The sequence below is a fragment of the Psammomys obesus genome, unplaced genomic scaffold, assembly GCF_907164565.1.
Source record: "Psammomys obesus unplaced genomic scaffold, mPsaObe1.curated_primary_1811, whole genome shotgun sequence".
Lineage (NCBI taxonomy): Eukaryota > Metazoa > Chordata > Mammalia > Rodentia > Muridae > Psammomys > Psammomys obesus.
In genome coordinates, this window is record NW_026596040.1 from 4,585,950 (window position 1) to 4,597,787 (window position 11,838).

The window sequence follows — 11,838 nt, forward strand, 5'->3', positions numbered from 1 at the left end:
CATTTTCCCGCCTCAACCTTTTAAGTGCAAGGCTAACAGGTGTGTGCCACCATACCCAGCATTGACTTGAAATAAAAAAACATACACTTTATTTATTTTTTTAATTTTTAATTTTTTTATATTAATCACAGGTTATTTACTTTGTATCCCAGCCATAGCCCCCTCCCTCATCTCCTCCCTGCCCCTTTCCAAGTCCCCTGATAGGGGAGGACCTCCTCCCCTTCCATCTGACCCCCTAGCTTATCAGGTCTCTTCAGGACTACCTGCAATGTCCTCTTCTGTAGCCTAGCACGGCTGTTCCTCCCTGGGGGGGGGGTGTCGAAGAGCTCGCCATTGAGTTCATGTCAGAAATAGTCCCTGTTCCCCTTACTAGAGAACCCACTTGGATACTGAGCTACCATGGGCTATTGTATGTGTGCCGTGTATGCTCCAGAATATGATTTTGGATGCTCTGGAGCTGGAGTTGCAGGCACCGGCAGCTGCCCAACGTGGCTCTGGGCACTGACTTTGGAAGAACAGCAAACTCTTAACTGCTAAGCCATCTGTCTCATCCTCTAAAGCTGAAGTTTTAAACATCCACCGAAAGTGGGTGGGGAGCGGTTGGGGTGGTGGTTTTATCAGTCGGTGCTCTCTGGGGAGCAGAGCTGATGCAGCTGCCGCTCTTTTTGCCTCTGTGGGAGCTCTCTCCACTCAAACCACCATGCTGATTTTCAGCAACAGCTGGCTCACACATGCGACTTGTCTGGTTGGGCAAGCTCTCCAGGTGTGGCTGAGAGAAGGGCACGATTGGATCCTCTGGGGCTCACGAATCAGGGTACTTTGCCATTAGACAGGCCTTTTCCCTCCCATCTCTGTCTCTCTGTTGAGAAGAGGCTAATGCTGACGAGAGTTGGTAACTGAATGCTTAGTGGCATACCTCACGTCCCCCTCCCTGTAACAGTGGCCTGTCGCCTGCCCGTGTCTCTCTTAGTTGAGACCATCAGAACGTGAAGTTAAGTGTTCTTAGCAGGCCTGTGGCTGTCACAGGGTACCATGGCATCACTCGGCTTGCTGGAGCACAGGAGAAATTCTGCCAGGAGCTGTCATCCGCACTGTCCACCTCTATGATTGTGAAAGAGAAAAGAACTCTGTCAGAGAAGGGGACCAAACCCAGCTCTGGGCTCCTGGCTGGAAGACTGCACGGCTGCCTGAACCCCTCAGCTGGCTTCCCTTCCACTTAGACCAGCGGCTCTCAACCTTGCTAATGCCGTGACCCTGTAAGACAGTTCCCCGTGTTGTGACTCCCCAAACATAGAATCATTTTTGTTGCTACTTCATAACTGTAACTTTGCTACTGTTATGAATAATAATATAAATAGCTGTGTTTTCGGATGGTCTTAGGTGACCCCTGTGAAAGGGTCATTTGACCCCCAAAGGGTTCACAACCTTTGAGGAGCATTGATCTAGACGGAGCCATGTTGCCTGGTGGATGGCTCAGGGCTCAGTCCACAGGTGAAGTGTTTCTGAAGGGAACAACCTGCTCATATTCTGTGGAAGATTCTTTGGGGACATGCTAGCTAAAATGGCCCGGCCCTCAAATGGCTACTGTTGTGTGTGAGGAAAAGCTGCTCTGGAGGTCTGGAGTTCATAAGTTCCATCTGCTGCTGTTAAAAACCTTCACCCCTCTTTAAGTTAACAGGTTTTCTTGCTTCCTTTAAGAATAATTTTTTAAACATGGACAGTTGCCTTCTCTGGACAAATTCTCCTAAAAGTTAACTATGAAACAGCTGCTTCCCCCTGTCTTTCTCTGTAATTACAACTCTCTCCTGTTCCCAGAGGTTACAAATGATATTAAATAAGTGTGTATCTTTGCAGACTGACAGATTTGCCTACTCTGTTGCTTTGTTTTACATTTGGCTGTAGCAGTAGGGAAATCTCAAATGATTATTAGTTTAAGCAAGTTAGAAGTTTCTGCCAGATGGAAGGAAAATCTGGAAGCAGGCAGTCCAGGGATGGATGGTAGCTTCATATTGTTATCAGGGATGCAGGTCCCAGTTTGTCATCCTTTATCTGTTGTCTCCATCCGGTAGGTCACCTGGTTCAGTGTGATGATAAAGGCGCTAGCCTGTACACTGGACCAGATGCAGAATGAGGCTTTCATTTACATACGCCTCCGATCACATCTCACTGAGCAGAATATAGTCATAAAACCACACGTAGCTGCAAGAGATGCTGTGCACTAAATCATTCCTACCAATAATGCTTCTATCAAATAGAAGAGGGGAAAGGCAACGGATCTGTCATGAAAACGTGCACAGAAGTACACAGCATTACTCTTATTACATCAAATATAATTTTGTAAATTATTTTTTTTCCCAGTTCAATGTGTGTTTGGATCGTAACATATGTACATATAGTTCCCATTTCACTCACTGTTACCTAGCATACATATTATAGAGCCATAATTTGTTCAGTGGTTTCTCCATAAGAGATCATCTGAAGTTTTTTAAATACTTAGGTGCTATCCTTCCTAATTCCAGACATGGGAAACTGGCACATGAAGGTGTTAAGTAAATTTCCCAGCTTGCCTGGGTAGAAAATGGTATGGTCGGGACCAGATCTGTCTACTGTTCTGAAATAGTATAGTTATCAACGTTCATCACAAACAGAGCATTACTGGATCCTTCTGTATGCAAAGCATCTAGGTAACTAGCTCTGTATGTGTTGATACAGATGTCGTGAGTAAGGGCTGGGGTGAAGGAGCTAATGGAGAAGGGCTAAGTTGTTTGGATTGGTCATTACCTTAAAGGTCCCGTTCTTGCCTGGACAAGTGTGTAGGACTCCCCTAGTCAATAATGACCTCACCTTTCACGATCAACAGCACATGCTATTGGAAATCCTAGGGTGGGAGGGTCCCCTGTCTGGGCAGAGACATTTTATGAGGAAGCCATTATCTGTAAGAACCTCCCAATTTATCTTCCTTCCTCTTTTATTCTGCTCTCCACGTACAGTGACTTCCAAACACAAACGGCAGGTGACGTTTTTAAGCTCTTACTGTGTTGAATCTCTTGTGGGCTATGCCTGTTTCTTTCCTACCTAAGTGCCTTTACATCTGTCCCCTTTTCCAGAACGTTCGCCTGGGACACCTCACAGCAGGCTTAGAATCATGCATGTGCTGCCTGGCTTTCTTGGGGTCCGATTTTTTTCTTTCTCTCTTTCTCAGAGCCTGCCTACCCCCGCCTGCCCCTCTAAGGTTCATGCCCTTCCTGTGGTCTTCTCATTCAGGTGTGACACTCCTCAGCAGTGTCTTGCCTCAGGAATACTTCACAGGTTGGCTTCCTCAAAGAGCCACTAAAAACCATAGTCTCCCAAATTAAAGACAGGTCTCAAACGGTGTGAAGTGGGTCACCAATCAGATGTCCTCCAAAAAAACTCTTAGCTTCATCCTACCGTGGGGAAAAATTCCGTTCCTGTTACGGTGTTTGGGCCATAGTCAGAGATTTATTTCTATAGTTAGAGGAATAAGAGCAGGTGGAGTGGTTCCATGCCCTTTCAGCTCCCATGTTTCTCTTCTGTCTCACCAAAATAAAACTTTTAGGATGATCTCCTTGGCAGGTGACCACGTGTTATGTCAGTGTATTTGAGAAGTGGGTAATTCATTTGTTAAATGAATATGGCAATTATTAATTTCAATTTATCCTGTTTATTGGGAACAGCTGTTCATTAACATTTATGTAACTGCTAATTTTAGAGCCAAACTAATTACCTCAAACACGGCGCTGTGGTACCCTGAATAGAAAAGCACCCTTAACTGTCCTGCCTGCCAGAATATAAATACAAGAACAGCAAGCCCTCCAGGGTGCTGTTTTGCAGTTGTCCACGTGGGGGCTCTCTTCAGTTAGAGTTCAAGCCGTATGCCGCAAAGGGACTCGGCAGGACGGAAACGCTGCCGGGGGTTCTTGAAGGCCACGGTGGCAAATCATCCCTAGGGGACAGGCAGGTAATAAAGAAGAATGAAACGGGAAGGTTTGAGAACTCACACGTCCTCATTGGTCTTTGTTTTGTCACTTTTGATCACATTTAGTTATGAGAATGTGTGCTAAGAAGGACTATCTCAGGCACGGTGATAAATGGTCATCAGTCCTCGCAGCGAGATTTCAGGAGACCCCGACGATGTGTAGGGATTGTGGCGGGCAGAGAGGGGGTGCTGGGGGCAGGGCAGGTGTGCGGTGGTGGTGGTGGGGCGGGTAAGAAGCTGCTTCTCAGAGGAGCCAACTGCTGTCATCTGGGACTGGAACAAAGGTGAAGGACCGCAGATTTTTTTTTTTTTCCCCCAATGGAAACTTAATACATGGGATCTTAATGTGAAATTTCCCAAATGTTAAGTGTTAGCGCAGGTTTTAATAGACGGCTGTAGGCTGACAAGGGCTGCTCATGCATGACTTGCTAGTTAGGAGCTATTTCTGGGTGTGTGTGTGTGTGGGCGGGGGATGGAGCACTTAACCTAGCACGCATGAGGCCCTGGGTTCAATCCCCGGCACCACAGAAAAAAACATACGGTGGTCCATGCCTGTACTCCAGCATCGAGAGCTAGAGTTTAAGGCCAACCCTCAGCGTGAGACCCTGCCCCTCCTCCTTTCCTTTTCCTAGGAGCTCTTTTCTCTGTGGGAAGTAGTTAGGAGAGTACACCATCTTCTGAGGAGAAATTTAGGTCGTTTGGTTTAATTAGAAAAAAAAAAAGGATTTAAAAAAAATTACTCAAAATGGTGTATAGGTGTGTGTCTGCATACGGGCATGCGCGCATGAGCACAGGTGCCAGCGGAGGCCAGGCATGCCAGCCTGGTGGAGCTGGGCTTTCAGGCCGTTGTGGGAGGCCAGCTGTGGGTGCTGGGAACTGAACTGGGGTCCTCCAGGAGGGCAGCCAGTATTCTCAACCACCGAACCATTTCTCCGGGCCCCTCGTTTGGTTTCTAACTTCGCTCTTTCATGCAGTTGCCTGTTTCCTTGAAGGAAAACTCATAACCCTCACATTGCTTCACTTTCCTTATTATACAACGGAGGGGTGGGTTTATTTTTCTGTAAACTCTAAACCAAATTCTCCCGATTCCTAATTTTGATACAAAGAAACACAAAACTTACGGAGAACACTAAGGCAGTCATTTTCATGTAGGAAGGAGTTTACTTTTGTTTCCTCTTTCTTTGGTGGGCAAATCATCCTTGACATGGAGTAGAGGGCCTTGGAATTCAGCAGGGTTGAAGACCTCCGACCCCCAGGCTCTGGAGTTTTGACACTGAATGGCTGTTGTGTGGTGAAAAGCACCTCCGGGGATTCCCTGATTCCCTGAAACTAAGGTCCCTGGAACATGCTTCAACTCATTTTTCATGCTAATCTAAAAACAATAATTAAAAAAAAAATTGAAATAGGTATTGTGCGTTGGCATTCAGCATCTGCTTGTGTCACCTTCTCAGCCCTCATGTGCCTTCAGCTAAAAGCACCTTTCCTGATGCTCCCCTCTCCCCCCCTTCGCTGGGATTCCAGAGGCCACTTTAGCTTCTGGCAAGCAGAAGCTCTGGAGACTTTGAAGACAGAAGGGAGGCAAAGGGCATCTCTCCCTCTGAATTTCGTCATGTCTGCACATGTGAATATTGGCAGCAACCGGGCTGTATGCTCACTCTCGTTCTTCAGCTTCATGGTGTGGGAAAACTGTGGTCTCAGAAGTGGCGGTAGCCATGGAAACAGCAATACTGGCATCTCCATGGCTGTGGTGGTTTATGATCCTGGAGTCTGAGCCTGTTGCAGTCAGCACTGGCAAGGTTTGGCCGTGGTAACAAGCTCCTGGAAACCTTAGAGCAGTGGTTCTTAGGCTTCCTCATGCTGCGGCCCTTTAACATGGTCCCTCATGTTGTAGTGACACCCCTCCAGCCATAAAATTACTTTTGTTGCTACTTTATAACTGTAATTTTGCTACTGTTAAGAATCGTAACGTAACTATCTGAAAGGTGGGATATCTGATATGTGACCCTGGGAAAGGGCTGTTTGACCCCCCCAAAAGGTTGCGACCCTCAGATTGAGATCCACAGCCTTAGGTGATGGGTGTGCTGTGTGTTCTGCCTGAGCACAGTGCTGCTGGAAATGAGGTGCTCTGGCCAGGAAGCACTATGTGACATCCGCTTTTTAAAAGCAAAAATCGATGCACAGACTTGTTGTGCACTCCACCTTTCCACAGAGGGAAGTGTTCCTGAAAAGAGGCGAGCTGGGGCATCCGGTAAAGAATGCTTCTACGTCTCACAGAAGCCTAGTGGTGCCCTTGAAAACACACTCGGCTGTCTGAGGATCCAGCGAGCATCTAGGTTTCGAATGAAGCTGCATTCTTCAAAAACAGCAACCTGTGGGCCAAGGTTCCTTTGGGTGTCGAATGACCCTTTTGCCAGAGTTGCCCTAAGACCATCAGAAGACACAGATATTTACACTCCGATTCATAACAGCAGCAAAATTACGTAGTTATCAAGTAGCAAGGAAAATAAATACATGGATGGGGGTCACTACAGCGTGAGGAACTGTATTCGAGGGCTGCAGAGTTAGGTGGTTCAGAACCACTGCTCTAACGGTACTTGGACAAAGAATACTGGAGGGGTCCACCCACCTCCTCTCAACAGAGCTACTTTGGGGTGTTTACTATGCCTCTTCACTATTTCACATCTGTGTACAATCACATCTCCCATTAGCCCGGAAACTCCTGAGGTTTCTAGCTGCCTTTACTCTCTCTCTCTCTCTCTCTCTCTCTCTCTCTCTCTGTGTGTGTGTGTGTGTGCTTGTCTGTGTGTCTCTGTGTGTGTTTGTATATGTTTGCGTTTGAGACAGGGTTTCTCTGTAGAGCTCTGACTATCCTGGAATTCACTCTGTAGACTAGGCTGTCTTTGAACCCAGAGATGTGCCTGCCTCTGCCTCCCGGAGCCTTTGCTCTTGATCCCACTGCCAGCACCTAGTGCAGCTTCTGGCATGGAACATACAGTAAACAGATACTGTTTGGAGGAAGGGATGAGTCCCTGCTTCATTAAACCATAACTAAGGGTCAGCTGCCTAGGAACCATGACTTAGTGTTATTACTAGCCCAATCTGGATTACAACAAATCAAGTGGAAAATTCTGAGTGGTATGGAGTATGCATTTCTTCATCAATTTTTTTAAAACTGTGCACAGATGTTATTAAGATTTTTTTCACATGCAATAGAACATAGTTTCTTTCTTTTTAAACTTTTATTAATTACACTTTATTCACTTTGTATCCCCCCACATACCCCTTCCTCCTCCCCTCCCGATCCCACCATCCCACCCCCTTCTTCATGCATGCCCCTCCCCAAGTCCACTGATAGGGGAGGTTCCCCTCTCCTTCCTTCTGATCTTAGTCTATCAGATCTTATCAGGAGTGGCTGCATTGTCATCTTCTGTGGCCTGGGAAGGCTCCTCCCCCCTCAGGGAGAGGTGATCAAAGAGCAGGCCAATCAGATTATGTCAGAGGCAGTCCCTCTTCCCATTACTGTGGAAGCCACATGGACACTAAACTGCCATGGGCTACATCTGTGCAGGGGTTCTAGGTTATCTCCATGCACGGTACTTGGTTGGAGTATGAGCCTCTGGGAAGACCCCTGTGTTCAAATTTTCTGGTTCTGTTGCTCTCCTTGTGGAGTTTCTGTCCTCTCCAGATCTTACTATTTCCTACTTCTTTCATAAGATTCCATGCACTCTGCCCAACAGTTGGCCATAAGTCTCAGTGTCTGCATCGATAGTCTGCAGGGCAGGGCCTTTCAGAGACCCTCTGTGGCAGGTTCCTAACTTGTTTCCTGTTTTCTTTTTCTTCTCATGTCCATCCTCTTTGCCTTTTGGGATGGGGATTGAGCATTTTAGTCAGGGTCCTCCCTCTTGATTAGTTTCTTTAGATGTACAGATTTTAGTAGGTTTATCCTATATTACATGTCTATATAAGTGAGTATATACCCTGTGTGTCTTTCTGCTTCTGGGACAGCTCACTCAGGATGATCCTTTCCAGGTCCCACCATTTACCTGCAAATTTCATGTTTTCCTTATTTTTCATTGCAGAGTAATACTCCATTGTGTAGATGTACCACAATTTCTGCATCCATTCTTCAGTTGAGAGGAATCTGGGTTGTTTCCAGCTTCTGGCTATTACAAATAAACCGTGCTATTGCATCCAAGTAGCAATGAAGAATAGAAGCATGTCATTTTGTTACAACTGATACTTGTGGCTTTTCAAATTTGGTTTGCAGAAATGTGATACTCAATTAAATCTAGTCATGCTTTTGAAAAATGCTCATCATGGAAGCTGTAGTGTGTCACAGTGTATCACACAGCGTACCCTGTTGTCCACACATCTCTACTTTCGAATGTTCATCGCAATGAGTCATCCAGTCTGTTTCAAGGACTCTGGCTTCGACTACATGGTCAATACTGAATCCTCACTTAGGACTCCTCTTGGAATCCTGTTGTTGCCCTGTGTCTTGGAGATCCTGCAGTTGTGAATCTGCAAAACTGGCCCATTCATATACTCTAGTAGCTCGTAGATGAGATAAAATTTGGGGTGGGCCAGCCCGAAGCCCTGGATGGGATCCTGGGCGGTAGTTGGTTTGGTCAGCCTGCCAGCTCTCCTGCACTGCCCCAGCTAGCTCACCCAGTGCTGCAGCTGTCAAGGGGCAGGGCCGGCTCTCCAACCCCTAGCTCTCGGGGCAGCTCACCTGCACCCGCACCCCCAGGGCTGGCTCTACCGGGGCTGCCCGGGTGAGGTGCAGCCAGTGAGGGGCGGGGGAAACTCTGCAAAGTCCTCGACATCTACGTGGTCCCAGAAAACAGCCCAGGCCAGGGGCACCCACATGGTCTTCAGCGGTGTATGAGCTGGGCTGCAGCAGAGCCTGCTGCTTCACGGCCACGCCCCTCAGCCGCAGCACAGGTTCAGGCTTCCCCGGGGCAGGGCTAGTTCTCTCCATCCTCGTGTCTCCAGTTCCATCTCTTCACAATGCTCCAACTGTTCCACTTCTCTTTCTCTCCCATCTGTTCACCACATACTTCTACTTCACAGTGGCTCCTGCTGCAGTGGGCCACATGGCCGGCAGACTTGTTGGTGACCTCCTCTGTCTTCACTGTGTTGAAGCAGGTGGTCTCTGGGTGTTGTCCTCCACTGTGTGGCAGTGGCCACATTTCTGCATGTTTTTAACTTACAGATCTACTGAAGTACATTCACACCTGTATGTACTGTGCTTTAGTCTGGTGTCTTCAGAAACCCAAGAAATGGTCCTCATAAAAAAAAAAAAAAAAAAAAAAAAAAAAAAAAAAAAAAAAAAAAAAAAGAACAAAACAAAACAAAAATTAATTGCTTATCTAAGGAAAAATGTAGCTGGTCGTTTCTCTTTTTATTATTATTATATATATATTTTTATAATTCATTCATTTATATCCCAATTGTAGCCCCCTCTTTCAACTCCTCCCAGTTCCACCTTCCCTTCCTTTTCCCCCTTACCCCCTTCCTGTTAGTCCACTGAAAGGGAGAGTTCTCCTCCTCTGCCATCTTGACCCTAGTCTTATCAAGTCTCATCAGGACTGCCTGGATTCTCTTCCTCTGTAGCCTTGCAACACCACATAGCCAGGAAGAAGCAATCAAAGAACAGCAACTGAGTTCATAACAGAGGTAGCCCCTGTTCCCCTTACTTGGGTACCCACATGGAGACTGGGATGCTATGGGCTACATGCTAGACCCCCTACAGGGGGTTTAGGTCTTCTCCATGCATGGTCCTTGGTTGGTGCATCAGTTTTTGTAGGAACAAAATGATTCCAAAAAATTTAATTGCAAGAATTTAGAAAAAGAACAGTTTTACTTAGAAATTTAGTATACAGAGACTCAAAAAGGGGAAAAATTGACTCATATTGAAGAGAAGGATCAAGCTAGAATCCCAGTGTTGAGTGACTTGGTAAAGTAGAAACACAGTGGTCACCTGCAGCTCCCTGACAGTCTGGTGAACACCTCAGGTACCACCAAGGATCTATGATGTTGTATCCTATACAAAGGGCCTTCGGTGCACACTAAAGGGTGTTTCCCTCTAGTGGAGGGAAAGGTCATTTCACTTCATTTAATTCACAAACTATTTGGTCAAAGAAATGAGTAAAGCTGATAACAGCACGTCTGGTAGGACTCTGCGTCCATGAACGTTGGCAAGATGTGCTTGGATCTCACTTGCAGCACCTGGAAGGGGTCAACAGAACACAGGTCAGCAACTCAGGGACTCTCCTGCATCTGTTCTGAGGGTGGCTCTGAGCCCGCAGCACTAGTAGCATTTGCTGTGGAATTCTGGACTTCTCTAAAATCACTGCCAGCACACTTGGTTCCCTGGATGTTAGCCTTTAAATTTTCAGCTTTTTCCTCAAGAGACTTAGTAGCTGGGGAGTGTGGTGGGTTGAATAGAAATGGCCCCCACTGACTATGTGTTCGAATGCTTGACCATAGGGAGTGGCACTACTAGGAGGTGTGGCCTCGTTGGAGGAAGTGTGTCATCGTAGGAGCGGGCTTTGAGGTCTCCTATGCTCAAGCTATGCCTAGTGTGGTACTTTTGCTGCCTGCAGATCAAGATGTTCAACTTTCAGCTCCTCCTTCAGCACCATGTCCGCCTGTATGTCACCATACTTCTTCCTCACCATGACGATAATGGACTAAACTTCTCAAACTGTAAGCCAGACCCAATTAAACGTGCTTTATGAGAGCTGCCATGGTCGTGGGGTTTCTTCACAGCAATAAAACCCAAACTAAGACAGTTTTTTATTTTTTTATTTTTAACAACTTCCAGCTTTTTGGTGGTGACTGAGCCAACCAGGGAAGATGCAGCTGGAGCCTTGTATCCAGCTTAGATAAGGCTTCAGATGTCTTCTTGTGTGTAGAGGTTGCTGTCACATCTTGCCACCCCTTGGCAATGTTCTGCTTGAATTTCTGACGTGAACTGATCCCAAATTTCGGAGTGGCCTCTGTTAGACATTTCTCTTTCTCTGCCAGCACTTGAGATGGAGTCTCGATGTCTTCTCCCATCTTAGCAAGTTCCCATCTCGTCTGTCTTGCTCTTCTTCTGTATCTCTGGGGCACTGAGCATGGCCCCAGAATCCTCTCCTTCCTCAGCTGCTGGCTTTGTCTTCAGCAGACATTGTTTGCCTCGGTCCACATCTGAGTTACAACCACTCTACGTTAATCTTAATGATGAATTTTGGCTAATTTCACTGAAATTTGCCCAATAGTGAATGAGTTCATTTGCAGGGTGGAAATGTGAAGATTTTTTTTTCCTTACAAGGGATCAGGCTCTTCATTTACAAACCCTGCTTTGGCTGTGAGGATGGACCAAGTAATACAGTAACAGTTTAGGACTACCAGAGCCAACTCAGAGTGGACATGAAGAGACATCATTGAGACTTCAGGAGCACAGTCTCCAAGGTATTATTCTGCTCCCAGTGAAAAAAAGACTCCTTATTTTATCTCATGTGTATGGGTGTACGTATGCCTGTGTGCCACATGCCTGTTTGTTACCTTGGAGGTGAGAAGAGAAAATCAGGTCTCCTGGAACTAGAGTTACAAATGGTTGTGAGCTGCCATGTGGGTGCTGGGAATCAAACCCGGGTCCTCTGGAAGAGTGGCTGGTGCTCTTAAGCACTGAGCCATCTCTCCAGCCCTCCTCTTTAAAATTTTAACTGTGAGTCACTGCTTGTATGATTTGTACTTCTGGTGAGGATTCTTTCTTAAAACGAAACAAAGCAAAGCAAAGCAAAGCAAAGCAAAGCAAAGCAAAGCAAAGCAAAGCAAAGCAAAGCAAAGCA

General features: G+C 46.5%; 1 pseudogene; it reads right to left on the reverse strand.

Annotated features, from left to right (window-relative positions):
* Positions 1 to 10,261: 10,261 nt before the first annotated feature.
* The window catches only part of LOC129688057 (tumor protein D52-like), a 21,830-nt pseudogene continuing 20,253 nt past the window's right edge, over positions 10,262 to 11,838 (reverse strand).